An 18124-nucleotide genomic window follows, 5' to 3' on the forward strand; every position below is an offset into this window, starting at 1 on the left:
ACTGGCGCTTTTTTAAGCAAGTGATGACGAGAAGCATTTGAGGATGCGTTCGTCAGGTTCGTTGGAACTTCTATGCGGGCAAGCTCATGTTTCCCATTCGGGACTCAGAGCAAGCAATCAGCTGTATAGACGCTTGACGTTAGCGCTGAGAGCCGCGGTATCTTTAGCAGCTCACAACGTAGGGTGACGCCAATTGGATGAGTCGTCCCCATGGAAAACAGCCCACTTGGCGTATGTTCCCGAAGCTACGATCTGGCAGCGGTACCGAGACCTTTCCTCTAGAAATTGCTGTTACCGCCACACACGGGAGACAGATCCAAAAGGGGAAATTTAGTTTTTCCACCGGCTCGTCCTTTGCCGTGAAGCTTGTGTAGGGCACCCTCCATAAAATCCCTTTTGCAAAGTGAAAACATCGATAGCATTCTTCACGTCACTATTTTCCGTGGATGAGTTGAACGTGGTAACGTGGAATGTAAATACCTCTACATGTAACTACAAAATGTTTTAAATAAAATGGGAAGCGTGCATTATTTTCATTTTGTGCCACTGTAAATATGGAAAGAAGTAATCGGATATACTAGGCAGAATGGGGGGGGGGTAGATGGGGCCTACATTTCTAAAATCAATGCTGCATTTTTATTTTTCCTTTCAATGACTTAAAAAAAAAAAAGGACTTCGTATTTTGGAACAGTTTTAGATTTACAGCAAAATGACACAGAAATTTCAAAGTCCCAGGGCACCTGGGTGGCTCGGTCGGTTGAGTGTCCGACTTCGGCTCAGGTCATGATCTCGCGGTCTGTGAGTTCAAGCCCCGTGTCGGGCTCTGTGCTGACAGCTCAGAGCCTGGGACCCACTTCAGATTCTGTGTGTGTGTGTGTGTGTGCGTGTGCGTGTGTGTGTGACTATCTCTCTTTCTCTCTCTGCCCCTCCCCTGCTCATGCTTTCTCTCTCTCTGTCAAAAATAAAGAAATATTAGAAACACAAATACTTTTAAGAAATTTCAAAGTCCATACCCCGCCCCTCCTGCACAGTTTCTCCTGTTATATTAGTGTGGTATGTGTCTTACATTCGCGGGGGGTGTGTTACAGCGGATGAGCCAACATCGCTACCTTGTGATGAACCAAAGCCTTAAGTCTACATTAGGATTTACTCTCTGTGCGGTCGTGTTCCGGGGAGTGTGACGAATGCCTCATGTCTTGTAGCCACCATTACGGTATCATATGAAATAGCTTCATCTCCCTGAAACCCCGCCTGTTCTACTCATCCGTGCCCCCTCTCCAGCCTCCCCCAAGCCCCAGCAACAACTCACCTGTCTCTAGTTTTGGGTTTTCCAGAGCGACCTATGGTTAGAATCATATCACATGTAGCCGTGTAAGCATTGAGCTCATAAGCGTTAAGCTTATATTGTAAAGGTCCTTCCATATCTTTCTGTGGCCTGATAGCTTACTTCTTTTTATTGCTGAGTGCTTTTCCATCGTATGGATGTATTGCAGTTTGTTTTTTTTAACTTTTGTTTAATATTTATTTATTTTTGAGAGAGACAGACAGAATGCAAGTGGGTTAGGGGCAGAGAGAGAGGGAGACACAGAATCGGAAGCAGGCGCCAGGCTCCGAGCCATCAGCACAGAGCCCGACGCGGGGCTCGAACTCGCCAGCCGCGAGATCGTGACCTGAGCCGAAGTCAGGCGCTCAACCGTCTGAGCCACCCGGGCGCCCCAGGTTTGTTTATCCGTTCACCTACTGAAGGACATCTTCGTTGCTCGCAAGTGTTGTTAATTCTGAACAAAGCTGTAAACATTCACATACAGGTTTTCACGTGGACCTAAGTTTCGCCTCCTTTAGGTAAGTGCCGAGGAGTACAGTTGCTAGATCTCACAGTAAGCCCAGATTTAGCTTTGTAGGAAACCCCCAAACTGTCTTCCAAGGTGGATGTACCATTCTGCCTCCCCCCCCCCACCCCCCAGCAATGACAGAGAGCTGCTCCTGTTCCACAGCCTCACCAGCGTGGCACATGTCACAATCTCCCAGTCTGTGGCTTGGCTTTTCTTTTCTTTTTTTTTCCACTACTTACTCATTTAAGTAGTCTCTACACCCAACGTGGGGCTTGAACTCACAACCCCGCGATCAAGAGTCACACGCTCTTCAGCCTGCAGGCGCCCCTTGTCTTCTCTGTCTCTCCACAGGGTCTTTTGCAGAGCACAAGTTTTAAATTGCAGCCAAGTCCAACTTATCAACCTCCATGGATCATGCTTTTGGTATTGTATCTAAAAAGTCATCGCAGACCTGACCGACGTCACCTAGATTTTCTCCCGTGTTATTTTCTAGAAGGTCTATAGTCTTGTGTTTCATATTCAAGTCTGTGATCTGTTTTGAGTTGTTTTGTGAAAGGTGGAAGGTCTTTTTTTTTTTTTACATGTGGCCGTCCAGTTGTTCTAGGATTATTGGTTGAAAAGTTTGCTGACCATTTTATGATGTCAGGAAGGAAAAAAAATGTCCTGGAATGTCACAGTACTGCTGGCCATCTTGGGACAGGTACCAACCTCCTGGAGGCCCACTTACTCATCCCCGTCCCACATCTCAATCTTATATTTGCAACACCTACTTCTGAGATAGTATATTGATCAAATATTGCCACAATAATGCTGTGCAATAATTCCCCTACCCCTCCCCTCCTCAAACTCAGTGGTTTAAAATGTTACTAATTTGGGGGCGCCTGGGTGGCTCAGTCCAGTTAAGCATCCGACTTTGGCTAAGGTCATGATCTCATGGTTTGTGGGTTCGAGCCCCACATTGGGCTCTGTGCTGACAGCTCAGAGCCTAGAACCTGCTTCGGATTCTGTGTCTCCCTCTCTCTCTCTCTGCCCTCCCCCACTCATGCCCATGCACTCTCTCTCTTTCTCTCTCTCAAAAATAAACAGTCAACAAAAAATTTTTTTTAATGTTAATAATTGGGGGCCCCTGGGTGGTTCAGTCGGTTAAGCATCCAACTCTCGGTTTCAGCTCAGGTCGTGATCTCATGGTTTCGTGTGTTCGAGCCCCACATCGGGCACTGTGTTGGCAACTCGGAGCCTATTTGGGATTCTCTCTCTCCCTCTCTCTCTGTCTCTTCCCCACCCACGTGGTCTCTGTCTCTCTCAGAAATAAATAAGTGCTCACATCGGCAGCACGTATACTAAAATTGGAACAATACAGAGAAGATTAGCCTGGCCCCTGCACAAGGAAATTCGTGAAGCGTTCCTTATTTTTATGAGGACTTTAAGATACAAAACAGATGAACATAAGGGAAGCAAGAATAGTATAAAAACAGGGAGGGGACAAAACATAAGAGACTCTCAAATATAGGGAACAGAGGGTTGCTGGAGGGGTGGTGGGAGAGGGGATGGGCTAAAGGGGTCAGGGGCACTAAGGAATCTACCCCTGAAATCCTTGTTGTTCTATATGCTAACTGGGATGTAAATTATAAAAATAAATAAATTTTGGGAAATTGATAAATAAATCTTTAAGGAATAAATAAATAAAATAAAATGTTGATAATTTATCCTCCAGCTCCCAGGTCTGTGGATTGGTTGGACAGTCTCATCTGGGGGCCCAGGCCGGAGGGAAGGTGGTTGGTCCTTGGGGCCAGTAGAAATACGTGATACCTCTTAAGGCCTAGGCTGGGAACCGGTACACTGTCCCTTCTGCTCATATCCTATTGGCCAAAGCAAGTCACGTGGCCAAGCCCAACATCAGTGGGGCAGGAAAATACATTTTTCCCGTGAAGATGGAGAAGGGCATGACTGTTTGTTGGACGGTGGTAAAGGAATCACAAGGTAACATGAACAGGCAAAGTTACATGTAAAGAATTATTAACTAGAACAGGAGATTGAAGCTACAAAGGATTGGTCGAAAAGAATTAAAGGAAACTCTAAAAAATATAGGAACAGCCGATGTAAGGGGCAGCCATTACACCTAGGACTAAGAGAGAGAGTTCAAGGTAGAGGCCCCTTCTACCCCCAGGGCTGACATTCAGACCCTATTGGAGAGCCAGCTGTGGCTGGCTGGATAGCACGGAAGACAGTCTGTTCCTGTGTCGCCAAGGGCCCTCCTCAGATCTGTTATGCCAGAACCACCCCAGGGGCTTGTTACAATGCCGAGTTCTAGGCGCCACTGGAACTAACTGAATGAGAATAGGGGGAGGGAGGTAGGAATCTGTAGTTCAATCTACTACTCCAGTTAGCTTTCCCTACACGAGCTTAAGATCTCGGAGCCCTGTGAACAGAGAGACCTTGTTGATTCACTGTTGTGTCCTTGTCTCTTAGCCCAGTATCTGCCCCTTGCTAGGTGTTGCTGTAGACAGGTTGTTCCTGGACTGGTTCCCGTTGGTTGGTTGGTTGGGAGATAACATTCAAACCCAATGGGTTGTAACTGGCCATAAGCCACATCCCCAGCCATACTTTCATGGTGTTTGGTTGATGAGCACAACGTCCCTTCGTTATTGTTGGCGAAACCCAAAGGTAACGTATCCTCCCGGAATGGCAGGTGGTATTTTCCAAAAATATCTGCGACACTGCTTTCTGTTCCACATGTTTTCCTGTGATGTGACCTTGACAGGCTTCCATGGAGAGGCAGAGTCTGTGTCCCCTGCCCTTGACTCCAGGCGGGCTTGTGACTTGCTTGTAACCAACAGAATGTGCCAAAGTGGTGACGCAGGACTCCTGAGGTTAATTTTAAAGGGCAACGCGGCATGGTCCTTGCTTTCCAGAACACTCGCCTGGGGAGCCACGAGTCTCCGTGTAAGAAGTCCCCACACTGAGAGGAAGCCCAATCGCTCAGAAAGGCCACACGAGGATTTCCCGATGGCTAGCTGCAGCTGAGGCTCCGCCAACGGCCGGGTCAACCAGCAAACGTGGGAGCGAAAGGGCTCCAGGGTTTCCAGTCCCAGCTGCTGAGTCCCCTCCAGTCCTTAAATCTCCCCAGACCTCAGGAGGGTGCGGAGCCATTGTGAGAGTCATCACAAAGTCATTTTCATCTTTACTTGCTGGGGGGGAGGGAGGGGCGTGGGGATCATTGGTTAGGTGGCCATACTAAGCGGAACCAGTCCTGGATCAGCATCCCCCCGCCCGCCTCTTCCGACACCATGAACTTGGACTGGAAGTTCTTCCCTCTCCCAGCGATATCGCTGTGACCATCTTCCCTCCTGTCCAGGATCCTCTCGAAAGAGAAAGCCGGCACTTCTGAACGGGGTGGGCTGACGAAGGGTTCTCTCTGAAGTGCTTCAAAACACGGTGTCAGACGCGCCACACGGAAAGCTTAACCAGGCAACACGGAAAACCCAACCAGGGTGATTTTCGACCCCCTTCCAACGCAGAAACGAAAGCGACTGAAGAATCCTTTGTGCCACCGCAGCGTTCGAGAATGGGGCCGAGTGACCTTTCTCAAGCCCCTTGGTTTGGCACATTGAATGGAGGGATGGGAAGAGGCAAGAATTGGGGATTCGCAAAACCTGGGGTCGAAAATGAGTTCAGCCCCATCTCCTCTGTGGGATCTGAACGAGCTGTCTAACCTCTCGGCGCCCGGCTCTCTCCGTCCCAAAACAGGATCGGGTAGTGGCCATCCCAGCCCCTAGGGCTGTTCCGCGGATGCCCTGATGTGGGCAGAGAGGTGACAGCGCTTTGTAAATCTGTGAGACAAGATACAAACGCTTGCTGTCTCCTTCCACTTTATATAAAGGGCTACTTCCGAAACACGAGAGACTAAACAACCCGAAAACTTTCCCAGGCAATTTAGGACAGGGTCAAAGAAAGCAAAGCAAAAGACAAAACAAAGTCCTCTGCGGACATGTCCTTTCTTGGTGGGCGATACTCCCGGCACGCACCTGTGCTATCTACGGGTCACGGTGGTAAGGGGACAGGGGACAGGGGACAGGGCACCGACCGGGGCGCCCTTCGCTGCCCTTCCCCTCAGAGCCGGTTTACCACCCCCCACCCCCCTGAGTGGTAAACTGTGCTGCTCTGATCGAGTTCACCCTCTGCGGCTGAAGTGTTTCCTTCCCCAACAGCCCCGCTTTCGAAACAGGCAGCCGCTCCGGTTGCTTTGCAAAGACTCGTCTCCAGTTCCGATCCTGAAGATAAGCTACCGGGTTTGCACCTCGGGTCGGTCTTCCGTCCCGAGACAGAGGCGCAGCCCGCTCTTGCTGCCCCGTGGCCTCAATGCCAACGTTCTAGCTCACGCTCGCCCGGCGGAAGGGACCCTTAGAGGCCCGCCGGCCCACCGCCGGACCGCCGTGGAAACGCGGACGCGGGGAAGGAGCGGACCGTCAAGGCAAAGGCACAACACCCCCCAGGCTGCAGCTCCTCTTCCCAGAAATAGTCTCCCCTCGTTATTCCTGCGTCACGCGTGTGCTCCCGGCGGGCACAGCCAGCCGCCTGCTCCGCGTCTCCAGATGGTGACTAATGAGTGGCTGCGACTTGACTCGTCTAAGCAGAACTCCGGATTCTACCCACCCACTCACGCTTGTTCCTCCCCCGGCCTACCCAGTCAATTGCCCAGGTCCTGGGGCCACATGCCTCGGAGCCCTGCTGCTGATCTTTCTTTCCCCCATCCGGTTCACCTGCAAGCCCCGTGGCCCTACCCTCAAAACACCTGCAGGATTGGTCTACTTCTCACCCCTCCGACGACTACCACCCAGCCACCCTGCCCTCTCGCTCAGGCTGCTGCCACCCCTACCCGACTAGATTCTGTCTCCACTCTTTTTTTTTTTTTGAGTTTATGAACTTCTAGGGTATTCTTTTTTTTTTTTTTTTTTTTTTTAATATGAAATGTATTGTCAGATTGGCTTCCATGCAACACCCAGGGCTCATTCCAACAGGTGCCCTCCCCAACGCCCATCGCCCACCCTCCCCTCCCTCCCACCCCCCATCAACCCTCAGTTTATTCTCAGTTTTTAAAGAGTCTCTTATGGTTTGGCTCCCTCCCTCTCTCTTTTTTTTTTTCCCCTTCCCCTCCCCCGTGGTCTTCTGTTAAGTTTCTCAGGATCCACGTTAAGAGTGAAAGCATGGGATCTGTCTTTCCCTGTGTGACTTATTTCACTCAGCATAACCCTCTCCAGTTCCATCCACGTTCCTACGAAAGGCCAGATTTCATTCTTTCTCATTGCCAAGTAGTATTCCATTGGGTATATAAACCACAACTTCTTTATCCATCTGTCAGCTGGTGGACATTTAGGCTCTTTCCATAATTTGGCTATTGTTGAAAGTGCTGCTGTCCACATTGGGGTACAAGTGCCCCTCTGCATCAGCACCCCTGGATCCCTTGGGTCAATTCCTAGCAGTGCTATTGCTGGGTCGTAGGGTAGATCTATTCTGAATTTTTTGAGGAACCTCCACACTGTTTTCCATCTCCACTCTTAACTCCCCTCCGGTCTCTTCTCCACACAGCGAAGCTTGAAAACCACAAAGCAGATCGCATCACTCCACTCCTCAAAGGGCTCCAAGGCCGCTCATCTCATGATAAAATCCAAACTCCTTACCATATGCTATAAGAGCCTACATAAAGGGCCCTGCCTACTTCTTGGATCTCATCTCCTACCGCTGTCTCCTTAAACTCTCTCCTTTCCAGCAGCAGTGGCCTTGCTGCTGTTCCAGAAACACACAAGCTCTTGTCTGCCCCGGGGCATTTGTACGTGCTGTTTGCCCTCCTGACATGCGCTTCACCCACATCTTGGCATGGATCGTTGTCCCATGTTATGCACCTTTCTGACTGAACCAACCTCGATCACTCTCTCAAAAAGAGTACACCTCACCCAGTCATTCCAGTCCTCAGCCTGCTTGATTTTTCTTTTATAGCAACACCTCCCCATGAAATTATATCATGCATCTGTTCGTGCGCTTGTTTACGAAGTGTTTTCCCCACTGGAACTTAAGCTCCATGAGGATAGAACTTCAGTCTGTCTTCGTCCTTTGTCTATCCGGAGTATCGCAAACAAGATCCATCACCTATCAGTCACCTATCACAACGCCTGCCACAATATTAGTTGAACGGATAAAGGAATGAATTAAAAAACGACCATGTAAAATTTGGGACGATCCAAAAGTTTTTGAGAAACAAATGTGCGAATTGAACACACCAGAAGCATTCACGTCATTTTTTTTCTTTTTTCCTTTTCTTAAATTTAAATTTTAGCTAGTTAACATACACTATTGGTTTTAGATAGTTAACATACCATATTGGTTTTAGAGGAGAAATCAGTGATTCTTCACTTACATACAACACCCAGGGCTCATCACAAGTGCCCTCCTCAGTACCCACCGTCCATCTAGCCCATCTCCCACCCACCTCCCTCCATCAGCCCATAGTTTGTTCTCTATCATTAAGAGTCCCTTGCGGTGGGATACTTGGGCAGCTCAGTTAAGTGTCCGGCCCTTGATTTCACTCAGGCCGTGATCACATGGTTCGTGAGATAGAGCCCCACATTGAACTCTGTGCTGATAACACGGAGCCTGCTTGGGATTCTCTCTCTCCCTCTGCCTCTCTCTTTCTCTCTCTTTCTCTCTCTCCAAATAAATAAATAAACTTAAAAAAAAAAAAAGAGTCTCTAGGGCTCCTGGGGGTTTCAGTTGGTCAAGTCTCCAACTCTTGATTTCGGCTCAGGTCGTGATCTCAAAGTTTATGAGTTCAAGTCCCACATTGGGCTCTTTACTAAGAGTGCAGAGCCTGCTTGGGATTCTCTCTCTCCCTATCTCTCTGCCTCTCTCTCTCTCAAAATACATAAATAAATAAATACTTTTAAAAAATAGTCTCTCGTGGCTTGTTTCCTTCTCTTGTCTCCCCCCCCCCACTTCCCATATGTTCATCTGTTTTGTTTCTTAAATTCCACATATGAGTGAAACCCATATGGTATTTGTCTTTCTCTGACTGACTTATTTCACTTAGCATAATACATTCTAGCTCCATCCGCATCATTGTGAATGACAAGATCTCATTCTTTTTGACGGCTGGGTAATATGAAATCTTGTCATTCACAATGATGCGGATGGAGCTAGAATATATATATATATATATATACATATATATATATATATATATATACACACGCATACAGCTTCTTTATGCATTCATCATTCGATCGATATTTGAGCTCTCTCCATAGTTTGGCTATTGTTGATAATTTCATGTCATTTCTTAGCGCATGGTTCTTACAGGGGCAATTTTATCTGTAATGAATCTACCAAAAGACCATGGCGCTTACAAAGGAGAGAGAGACTAGAGTATTAAAAAATCCGTGTCGTGCAGGAAACCCACTAACTGGTCCTGGGATTTCCGTTTGGCTCTGTGTTTTCCTGATGCATAGTATGTACGAGTGAGCTTAGACCTAGATGTTTTCCCAGAACGTGCATCTCCCAGAAGAAAGGTGGGTCAGTTATCAGCAGTTGAAGTGTTCCATCTGTGAGACGCGATTTAGATTCGCTCCAGGGCCATTTTCCTGGTGGACCTCCAGGAATTTCCTGGCAGGAAAGACTCGGGCCTGCAGGGGGAGCTGATGGCACATGTCCATTCTGGAAAGCCTTGGAAAACTGAGGTCCAGAAATTTAACTCTTCCTTCCAGTGGAATGAAGTAAAGAGGTCACTGAATTTTAGAAACGTCCAAGATGTTCTCCTATTCCTGCCGGAACCCGAGAAATGGAAAGATTCTTCAGACTCGAAATGTCAAGCGGTCAGATTGGGTTCGTGCAGCCCACGTAATGCAGGATTTTATCTCAACTCTGGGACCACTTCCTCTTCATGGGTAGACTGGGATGTCCCCACACACCGGCCAAGACGGTGGCTCCGAACGATGGCGAAGGATGCCCAAGAAACACACTACCGCGCATTCTAGCCTGGAAAAGCATAAAAAGCCAGCGTTCATCGTGACACAGAAAGCCTTGTGGGTTTATCAGGAGAACCCCAGAACTTTGCCTCCTGCAACTAGAGAGCAAAACAATGTGACCTTTCTGTTCAGAGATATAAAGTTACTGAACAAAATGGAAATGGTTCTATTAATAGTTTATTTACGACCGTATCACCGGGTCAGAATTAATTCTCATCTTGCATCTAATTTCACAATGGCAACCCCACGTTCATGGAGCCGGCCCTTCTTGCAAATTAAAGAGACTCTGCTTACTCTCGGACTCCAGTCCTTCAGGCCAACCCTTGAAAATGGAAATAAGTCATATTCCCCACCCAACCCACCATAATCACACACACAAGAAGGGGCAGCAGCTCATCTCGGTCCCAGCTGCGTTGAGTCTTAGAAATAGCGCTCGCTCTCCCTGCATCAAAGGGCAGGAGGAGATTTCTGCTCCAGAGTGATGGCATCCCGTCATCCTCCAAAGGCAAGTCCGCACAGTGGGGCTGCATCATTTCCTTTTCGATGTTGGGATTTCCTGGACTTTCCGCGCAAGATCTTAAAAACCAAAAACACGGTCTGTAGAAAGATGCATCGAAAAACCCTTCATCCCTCATCCCCACTACACATATGATGTCACCGTGTCTGACATGCCCTCCATTGCAAGCAGACGGTAGCCACAAACTAAGGACGTGCGTCAATCGGAAGGACTCAACACCCCCGCCTGCCCAAACCGCAGCATGTCCAGGCTCCTTCCCTTGACTCCCTGTTCAAGTTCCATATTTACCTAGTATTTTCTTGCACAATCGACGGCTCTGAGAGGGTGTATCTTGCAAGGAACACCAAAAAGGAAGGCACAGCCATTGGGATGGCCAGGCCCAGGTTGTTACCCGCGGTGTGATGGTCCTCACCCGCCTGTGGGCAGGGTCGGTCCTTCCGGAGACGCACCCCTGCAGCCGGTCATCTGCAGCCGAGTCCTCTGCGTCGGTGCTGTCCCACACCGTGGTCTTCGTTTCAGTGGGGATCCCGAACTCTTATCGAAAATGTCTTTGGAAGGTCACACGGCACCACAACATGGAGACGGAAGTCATTTCGATGCCAAAGATGACCCCTCATAGACCAGTGCAAAAAATGAACATAAAAAAAAGAGTTGGACACTTGGCTGTCTGAGCCATCCAGGTGTCCCATAGATTTTCTTTTAAAGATTTTTTTTTCATTTTTAAGTAATCTCTGCACGCAACATGGGGCTCAAACCCACAGCCCCATGTTCCATCAACTGAGCCAGCCAGGCACCCCTCTCTTAGATTTTTCTAAGCTAAGCAGGGTTAGCTTAGAAAGGTAACTTTTTCCAGGCATTAGAACAACTATCAGTCAAAAGCTCCATGGGGTGCCTGGGTCATGGCTTCAGCTCAGGTCATGCATGATCCCACGGCGTTCATGGGTTCGAGCCCCCCATCGGGCTCTGTGCTGACAGCTCGGAGCCTGGAGCCTGCCTCGGATTCCATGCCTCCCTCTCTCTCTGCCCCTCCTCTGCTCATGCTGTCTCTCCTTCTCGAAAATAAATGAACATTAAAAATTTTTTTTTTAATTTAAAAAAAAGCTCCTGACTGATTACCAAGAAAATTGTTTTAGCAACAGTCATAGGTAATTCCATTGAGAAGGGGGGGAAAAAAAAAGAATCCAACTAGGAGTTTAACCCAAAAGGAAATGCAGATATGTAATCTCAATATACTGATCAATTCTGAAGGTGATCAAGTTCAAGGTTATAAAGGTCACATGTCCTCTGGGTGGCATGTATCCCTGCCAACAGCAATTCATAAACGTCTCCAAAGTCGGGATGGGCTCAAATAAAAATTTTTACTGTCCAATGAAAAAGTTGAGATGTGTTTCAATAAAATATTCACTATACCATAAAAGGACAGTACGTGTAATTAGCTGTACAGGGACATGTATGCTCCTACCCATTAATTTTTCTTAAATTGTGGACATTAGCATATACCGGTGTGACCCCCGCAAAGCTGTGATTAAGTCAACCGTGCATTTTACAACCTCCGACACACCACGCGAGAATGGAAGAACCCGTTCCCCCCAGGCCCTCCTAGCTGCTTTCTCCCCCAGGCTCTCCAGCTTCCCGGACAGGTGGGCGGGGACACTCAGGCACTGAGGCACTCCACTCACCCCTACAACCCCGGGGTGGGGGGGAGAGGGGCTTCCGGCCTCTACCTGCTGTCCCCAGTGCCCATCCTGGCGTCCCCGGTGTCCACAGCAACTCAGTGAGTTCCAGCCTGAACTGTTGAAACGGCGGACGACCTCTTAAGGATGCATTTGGAGAAAGGGATCCACAGCCAAAAGTATTTTTAAATCTACTGGACTATTTTATCTCTAATGTCATTTGGGTTTGAGTGTTTTCTGATTCACCGACTACACTACACGCCGCTTTTCATTTGAATTGAGATAGGCATTGTTTTCTTTACTTCCCTTCAAGGAGCTCAATCAGAAGGTTAAGAGGCTCAGCCAGGAAAAAGGGGGAGTTCAGTTCTTGCCCAGCTGTTCTCAACTGAGGTTAAAAATAAAGGGGGGAAAGAAAAAGAGGTCTGAGCGCTAGCTGAGCTCGATCCAAGGCCTGGTACATCAGAATCCCCGGGGGAAAGACAGACTTAGGTGTTTTTGTAAAAAGCTCTCCAGGTGATTCTAATATGAATCACGCCGAGAACCACTGATTTCGTGGGGGGAAAAAAGCATTACGCTCTGTGGGACTCGGGGACCCTGAGGTTCTAGACTCTGCTGTGTCTGGGGCAAGGCACTTAGTTCTTTGGACCCAATTTCCATTTCTGCAAAATAAAAGGCGTGGGCTGGAGACTTAATCCTTTCGGATCTGATGCTCGTGCGGATGGATGTCCGAGTCTCTGTCACCGCGTGCGGAGATATTTCAGTATAACCCTGACTCAAACTGCACTTTGGACAAAAACTACCAGTGTAGACCACAACCAAAGTGGCCTCCTATCGCCATGCGTGTCGACCTTTCCCAGACCTCATTCTTCTCTGCACTTTTGGGGCTGTGGTCCCTCCTTCTGGGTCCCTCCTCCCTAAGGGCACACATTGCGTTTACTAGAAGGAACGAGCCAAGTTTTCAGTAAAGGATCCAAGAAGCCCTGACCGGAGGGGAGGAGCAGAAACAGAGGGGGACAGAGGAGTGACCAGAGAGAAGAATCAAGCGTGGGGGTAGATCCCCCAACATCTCCCCGATTTCCAGCCGAATTGCTGATGTTCTGAGACAGACGAAACGTGTGCGGAAGGAGGGCAGCTGTTTAGTATTTTGGATCTGCTGACTTTGAGGCACCAAGGTCCACATAACTGTATCCTGAAGGATTTGGCCCCGAGGACCTCCGAGATTCTTCCAGACCTTTCTCTCGTGCCAAAAGCAAACCCTATGATGCTGTAGGCCGCTCTCTGATGACACTGGGAAATCGGTTGCGCGCTCTGGGAGGGGGGGTCTGTCGGGCTCACGGAGTGTATTCTGTCAGTCTCCTCTCGCTCTTTCGACCTCCTTGTCAACTCCTTCACACTCATCCGTTGTTCGTTTATTCGTCCCCTCTCCCTCAGTTCTCAAAACACTGTATCTGGAGCTCCTTCTTGGCACGCATTTTCTTCCTTGGATTTTGTCGCCAGTGGATGTTGATGAGCGAATGGAATGAGGAAGCACGAGGAAGGCGATTTCTGACAAGCACACTCAGCAGGGAGAGGTCTGGAGGTAAGGAAGGAATCAGATCGCCTCCCCCTTCAGAAAAAAAAAAAAAAAAACCACGTAAAAAACGCAGAACAGACGTGAAACTCGATGAAAACAACGGTCTTGGGGTAGTCGGTACAGGGGCAATGAGAAGAGCAGATTTTTTTTGTGCGTCGGTGATGATGTTAATGATATAAGCGCATCCTACTTGTCAGGGATGCTCCTGAAAGTTTTTCGTACATTATGCACATACACGATCTCATTTAATCGCCACAACAGTCCCGGGGGGGGGGGGGGGGGGAGGGGAGGATTATTCTCTCTGCTTTACGTAGGAAGGAGCTGGCTGAGAGGTCCTGTGAAGGTGGCGTAGCTGGGGGTGGAGGGGGGGGGCACAGCTGGATTCAAACCCGGGTCAGCCGGACTCAACAGCCCAGACGGCCCCACTGTGCCGTCCGGCCCCCATAGCATCGCTATACAGGGGCAGTATGATGAGTGATGTTGCTATTACTGCCCTGAGTCATCATTTCCCTTCCTGGTCTCAGAAGGTGCAGGAGGTGAGGGAGCATTCGGGAAGGGTCCTCCCCAAATGGCCCAAATCCATGGTTCTCAATTGGTTGATCTCCAATTACCTGGAAAATTCCCTTATACGGAGATCTTATCCCCCATCAGGTAAACAAATGAGCAACTCCAGGAGTTCTCCTGAGATCAAACCCCCAGAAGTGCACCCAGAATGCCAGGCGCAAATGCACTGGGATTTCGCACGAGAGGAGGATGATATATTCTGGTTCGTTTCCAAAACCCTCAGAAATCGTGTCCCAACTGGCTTAGCCTTTTTTTGTTTTGTTTTTAAGAAAGATCCTCTAAGAAATGCACAGCCACTGGTAGCAATGGCAATTTTTTAAAGTTTATTTATTTTGAGAGAGAGAGAGAGAGAGAGCAAGCACAAGTGAGGGAGAGGCAGACAGAGAATCCCAAGCAGGATCCGTGCTGCCAGCACAGAGTCCGGTGTGAGGTTCAAACCCACGAACCGTGAGATTATGCCCTGAGCAGAAGTCAGGAGTTGGGTGCTTAACCGACTGAGCCACCCAGTTGCCCCTGGTTTAGCCTTTTGAGCCATAAAAACATAGTAGCCTGTTGGATTCAGAGAATAATCTATACTGACTCTATCCAAAGTCTTTCTCCTGGGTCCCTCTCAAAACGTGAGTCATTACTTTTTTTCTATGTAGAAGTTGAATAATGTCCCCCTAAAAGTCTTTGCTTTTCATTGGCCCCCCACTACTGTTCGCCGTGGATCAGCCCAGAAACAAAATGTCCTGCCGGCATCAGGTCAATCTCCTGTTGGCTTACTCCCCCACCCCGACCCTTCCCCCCTGGATTATGCTCCTACAGGTTTTCAAATATACTGCTCAGGGGCTTTCTCCTCTTCTCCCTTTGCTTGACCATCAAAATAGCAAGAGTCAAGGTTATTCATTAAACTTTCAGGCTTTTACTTTTCTTGAGCCAAGAGAGTGGTCAGAGAGCTTTAAAACACAAGCGTGGAGTTAGAAAGAGTGTCCCTTACACCTTGGTGGCTCAGTCGGTTCAGCTCAGGTCATGATCTCACGTTCCTGAGCTCGAGCCCCTCGTCAGGCTCTGTGCTGACGGCTCAGAGCCTGGAGCCTGCTTCGGATTCTGTGTCTCTCTCTCTGCCCCTCCTCCACTCGTGCGCGCGCGTTCTCGCTCTCTCAAAAATAAACATTAAAGAAAAATTAAAAAAAGAAAAAAGACAGAGCGCTCCTTCCTCTCTGAGCAGTTTGCTTTGCTTCTTTGAGTCGAATCTGCACAGCGGGGTTATAAGACCTCCCGGGCATGCCCCTCCTTTGTTATTTTCTCACGGTACTTGTCAAGTACATCCTTGCCCTGTCGGAAGCCAAGGGGAGTACCTGCACTTGAAGAGGAAGCTTCTAGGGAACTAGTCTTACCTTGTGAGTCCTCACTAAATTAGTTATTCTAAGTATTAAGGGGGCAGTCCTAGATGGGTTCACAATTCTAAGTATTAAGGGTCCTCGTAAGGACCCTTACTCAGCAATGCTCACCATTGGCCCCAGCACAGCCATCGGGAGGATGACCCACGGTTTAAATGGCATAAATTCTGGAGCATAAGTTAGCTTTGGGTTTTGGTCAACGGAGTGCGTTGAATGGCGTCCCCCCAAATTTGTGCCACCTAGACCCTCAGAATGAGACCCTATTTCAAAATAGGGGCTTTACAGATGTATTTGCTATAAAATTTGAGCCCCAGTCTCTGAATAGCAAATGCTAATGTAATGTGTGGACTCCTGGTACCCGGGAAGGGGTTGCGAAGGCAGGGAACAACCCGCCATCACACCCACACAATCACTGCACAAGATTAAGACCCAATTCCTTACTGTCCTTCACGACTCATCATGCCCTGACCCAGCCCAATCTTTCCAGGGTCAGCTTAGCTGCAACAGGGTTCATCCCTCATCCAGCCACATGCAACTGTTCAGCCACTGGGAATAACCCTGTCCTCTCCCATCTCACAGGTCCGAGTCCTACTCATTGTCAAGTTTTATGTCATATACCGCCTCCTCCAGGAAGTACATCCTATATTAGTAAGGAGGCTTTAAACTGGAAGTTCAAAAACACCCAACGCAAGCTGACATTGGCAATGACAGGAATTTATTACCTCATGCGACTGATCAGGAATAAAAATGGTGTCAGGTGAGGAACATTCCGGTGATTCAGGAACTAGTTTATTTTTGTCTCTTCATTCACCTACTGCAGTCAAACCCCTCCCAAGGTTGACTGGCCTCATGGGTGCAAAATAGCTTTCAGCAGCTCCCGGGACCTCTACCGTCACATCCAACAAAAAGGAGAGCTTGCGGTGGCTTTCCCAGCCAAAGGCTTGACCTTCACTCTGATTGGTCCAGCTTAGAGAGCATGGCACTCGGGAGCCAATCACCGTGCCCAGGGAGATGGAGAGCTCTGATTGGCCAATCCAGGCCACGTGCACCACATCGGCCGTACTTTCCTCGAACCCTGTGTCTCCCCCGAGGGGAGCAGAAGGAAAGGACGCTGGGAGACCTGACCTGCTCATGACACACACTCCCTCTTCTGTGGGCCCAGTACCCTCGTCCACGGTTGTGTGAAGGCACCGATCATCCTTTGAATGTATTTTATTCCAGTATCTGTACCTCCCCAGACAATTCCTTGGGACCGGAGACAGTGACTTGCTCGTAGGCAGGTCTCAAGTTAGCCGTTCACATGGTGGGAGCTCAATCAAGTTCTGTTGAAGTCAATTATGTCTTTTAAAAAGGAAGCGAAGGAAAAGTTGTTTTCATACTTTCAAATTCCCAGAGGATCGTGTTTTGTTGTTTTCGGCACATTGATGAATCCCCTGGCCAGAAAGGCAGGCTGATTGCGGGCGGCACCCCGGGTTCTCACGTGCTGTAAGCAGATACATTAGAACATTTTAGTCATTTAGAAACTGAGTCGAATGTCCACTGCATTTTTTGTGTGTGAATGTGTGGATAGTTATAAATAGACATGGAAAAACACTGAGGCTGGGTGACTCCTTGGCCGGGGCCCTGGATCTGGACCCCCAAATATAGCCTGCTAACAATTTGCCACAGGCACTCTTTTTTTTTTTTTTTTTTTCCACACAGTTCATCATTTCAAACATTCTGAGCAACCATCCTGGATATTTGTTCAAGAGTACATTTTTTCCACTTTGTCTTTTGGCCAAATGTGTGGCTTTTTCTTTAAAAAGAGATGAGAACCTCAAGGCCCGGATAAATATATCCCCTGGCACTTGGCTATAATACAATTCTCTATAGGCAATTCTGTCGCATGTCTGTGGGATTGGTTTAAATCTGGAAGCCTCCGGAAGGCCTCAGTCTCACACTCCTGCCCCCATCGCTGCTTCTGAGGAGAAGGCCCGGGGAGTGGGCCACAGGCATTGTTTTCCATTAAATAGAGCCAGACAGAAAAACGGCGCTCAGGGAGCAGTCTCTTGACAGACCTGAGCCCAGGGCAGCCTTCACTTTTGAGCTGCCTGGTGATATTACCGCACGCCGCCCCCCGCCTTTTCCCAGTGTTATCATACCGCGGGGTCACCTACATCTCTGTCCCTTCCCGTCCCTCTCCCACCGCCAACCCCCTCCAGCTTTCCAAGCCCAGCCTCCCTGCCGGATTTAACACATCTGATTACAGTTGACCCAGGCATTTCCCAGTGTCAGTTTGGTCCACGTCCCAGCCGCTCAAGTGGATCCCAGCGCTGGAGATCAGAACAGACTTTCCCATGAGCGCCGTGGAATTAATGAGGTTTAGATTCCCAGGCTAGACCAGAGGACCCAGATGTGCTAGTGATATCCTGGCGGAGAGTTTGGGGGAGTCAGATTTTGGGGGGGAAAAAAAGTAGACCTGGTCAGATCTTCATTTAGCCCTTCGCCCCTTCGGTCTCAGATGCGAATGGGAAGGATACCTGGAGGTGAGCGGCTGTCAGAACCCCTCCTTAAACGGCTGCAACAGCC

At 48.8% G+C, this 18124-nt stretch overlaps 1 pseudogene; it reads left to right on the plus strand.

Moving 5' to 3' along the window:
- The first annotated feature begins 3148 nt into the window (after nucleotides 1–3148).
- LOC122237581 lies at nucleotides 3149–3246 on the plus strand (annotated as a pseudogene).
- Nucleotides 3247–18124: the final 14878 nt, after the last annotated feature.

The sequence above is a fragment of the Panthera tigris genome, chromosome A3 (assembly GCF_018350195.1).
Source record: "Panthera tigris isolate Pti1 chromosome A3, P.tigris_Pti1_mat1.1, whole genome shotgun sequence".
Lineage (NCBI taxonomy): Eukaryota > Metazoa > Chordata > Mammalia > Carnivora > Felidae > Panthera > Panthera tigris.